We start from the raw sequence: 3,262 nt of genomic DNA on the forward strand, positions 1-3,262 counted from the left end.
AATGGTTTATTTGTAATGTAATTTTAACCTGAATTGAGTGCCAGAGATTTATAAAAATTAATGCGTAAGAGGTTCTCCACTATTTTATATATGACATGCATTCGATAAATATTTTCCCCAATCAATAGATGAATGTCTGGGGAAATAAATAAGAAAAGTATTGTAGGAGGTAGAAAAACAAATTTTTAATAATAATACATTTACTGAAAATTATTCCAGGAGACAATCTGAATAAAACCCACCATTTGTGCTCACCCCAGTAGCACATATACTAAGATTGGGATGAAACAGAGAAAATTAGTATGACCCCTGCACAAGGATGACATGTGAATTTATGAAGCATTCCATATTAAAAAATAAATACAACCTCCATCATTTTTTATTGATAAATATTGTATGGTTATTCAGTTATTTGTTTGAGATAGACATGTAGATGTGTAATCATACATATTAGAATAACTGATTTTTCTGAAACCAAATACAGTTGTAAACTATCACAATAAACCCATTTGAGTCATAGGAATAATGAGGAGGGCATGGTTTTGTTTTCAAGACAGAGTCTCACTAATTACCCACGGCTGGCCTATTTATACCAGGCTAGATTAGAACTCTGGGAGATCTACCTGCATCTGAGTGTTGGGATCAAATGAACCATCACTGTAGACAGACCACACAGAGAACATTTTTTTTTTTTAAGAATCAAATGTTCCCTGGAGGCTTGCACACTGAAGACAGGAGTGAGAGACTCAGACTGTACAACCTAAGGTTAAATGCATTCAGCTAGGGCATGCCTTCAACTTTCTTCACAAGTCCCTAGAACACCCCCCCCCCCCCGGCTCTATTTCCCTGATGTTGGTGTCATTTGGGCTGTCTCACCCATCACAAAAGTTGAAGTTCATTTTGCTTGCGTATTAGATTTCCTGCTTCAGCTTATCATCAACATAAATTCTGCTTTAATTTTTATACACAATAATTATATTTAGTTTGTGCTTAAACATCAGTATTTCCTATCACAGTATTCCCCTCTCTCAAAATTACATTAATCCATGGCCCTGTCAGGCTGAAGCCTGAGTTCCTCTGTCTTTCCTACAGATCATCCTTCCTGACACTGACACACAGGGCTCTCTACATTGTATTTATTCCCCTGTGGAGAGCCCAACTCTCTTCCCCCTACATCTCTTCATGCTTTTTCCCTCCCTATGCATTTCCTGACAGCTAGCCCACTAATATTTATCCTGAAACACGGTTTGTAGGAAGTCCTCTCAGCAATCCTGGGCATTCTCTTCTACTCTTTGCTGCTGAAGCCTCCTGCTGTCAAGCTAGTGATGGAATTGAAGTCTCTTCAGTGCCAGGAAGATGCACATGTAGTCTGAGATTTATTTTTTAATATTGAATAAATAAGAGAATTGCTTCTCAAAAACACATTGTTAGGATTAATAATAAAGTAAATGTTTACATTTGAAACAGCAAATTATGACATTTACTTCCTTTACTAATGCATAGTAATAGCACGGTCACCGTTACCAGATGAAATACTGCTCAGAATTTTGTATACTTTTTTTTTCTCTCTCTCATCATATCTTCCCTTTTCATTTTTTCTTTCTTTCTCATGGTCTGCCTTTTACTTTTATATCCTACAGGCACAGGAAGACACACACACACACACACATGCACACACATAAATGCATATTCTTAAATTGAGAATATGTATATAAAAGTAAACAATTTTTCATCAAAAATGAGCTCTGCAACAAGACTTACCAATTCTCTCAGCAGGTTTTCTTTCTACCCCTACTAAGGTAAGGCAAGGTGAGACACAGATGGGTTATTAATATCTTGTCACTACATGTGGATGGGTTTATGAAACTAAGCAGCTAATTAAGTCCTAATGCTGGAGACTACCTCACCTCGCACAGTCTTGCTGTTATATATATCAGACATGCTGATTATGTAAAATTCAGTTGCAAGAGGCTATAATATTAAATTAATCTCTATACTTTATTCACTCTACAGTAGTTAGGGAAAAAAGAGGAAAGACAAAGCTAAGAAGGCGGAGTTTTTGTAGTATCAACCACCCCATTAGAAAACAAAGCAACAAAAACCCAGTGTATATTTTTAACAAATAAAATAGATTTTTTCCCTTTTCTACGTTTTTCAGGTTAAAAAATTGGCATTTTAATAGAATGAAAATCACTTGTTACCAAGATTTTATTCATTATGTCATAAACGTATAACTTTCCCCAGAGGTACTTGCACTTTTGGTAATGTACTCTGACAACTTGGTAGTCAATGATGACAGATCTGTATGGCAGGGTCCCTGATATTTGACACATAGTTTTATTTCCCCCAACACACATTTACTGGAATTCTTTCAGTTAAGTATGCTCATGTCACCATTTCTACTCAACAAATAGAGCAGATATGACAAATGTCTGTCCTGGCCTGCGCCAGTAATATTTCCAAGGGCCCTTCTCCAGGCACTCACCATTGCAGGCACCTCGTGGAGGCTATGGGAGCAGATAGCCACCTGCAACATGATACAGAAGCAAAAAATCTGAATGTGTGTTGTCTAAATGTAAGGCCTGTAATGTGACATAGTGAAATTCTTCTGTTAAACTATCAAGACTTTTGCAGAATTTATTGCAATGTATTTTAGCTTAATATGGGAGCACATGGAACTACTTTTTAAAATTTATCATCATCATATCATCAATATTATCATTTATTACAATTTATTCACTTTGTATCTCATTTGTAGCCTCCTTCCTCATCTCCTCCCAGTCTCATCCTCCATCTTTCTCCCTTATCCCTATTCCCTAATCCATTGATAGGTGAAGTCCTCCACCTCTGCTGTCTGACCCATCAGGACTGCCTGGATCCTCTTCCTTTGTGGGCTGCCTAGGTCACCTCACCAGGGAGATGTGACCAAGAAGCAGGCAACCAAATTCATGTCAGAGACTGTTTCTTTTCCTCTTCTAGGGAACCCACATGGGGACTGAGCTGTCTATAGGCTATATCTCAGCAGGGGTCTCGGTCCTCGATGTTTGGTATTTGGTTGAAGCATCTGTCTCTGCAGTCCAACACCCCCGCCCCATGCCCAGCTTTCTTTCCTTTCCTTCCTTCCTTCTTTCTCCCTCCCTCCCTCCCTCCCTCCCTCCCTCCCTCCCTCCCTCCCTCCCTCCCTCCTTTCTTTCTTTCTTTCTTTCTTTCTTGGTTTCCTTGTACGGTTGCTATGCACACTCCTGGTTGTTTTATAAGGCTT

The 3,262-nt window shown here is 38.5% G+C and overlaps 1 non-coding gene across 1 annotated transcript; it reads left to right on the top strand.

Annotated features, from left to right (window-relative positions):
* Nucleotides 1–247: 247 nt before the first annotated feature.
* On the top strand, nucleotides 248–354 carry LOC132646658 (U6 spliceosomal RNA). The gene has a single exon (XR_009584906.1). It is a non-coding gene; the product is annotated as a U6 spliceosomal RNA (small nuclear RNA).
* The last annotated feature ends 2,908 nt before the right edge of the window (nucleotides 355–3,262 follow it).

Source organism: Meriones unguiculatus, chromosome 11, assembly GCF_030254825.1.
Source record: "Meriones unguiculatus strain TT.TT164.6M chromosome 11, Bangor_MerUng_6.1, whole genome shotgun sequence".
NCBI lineage: Eukaryota > Metazoa > Chordata > Mammalia > Rodentia > Muridae > Meriones > Meriones unguiculatus.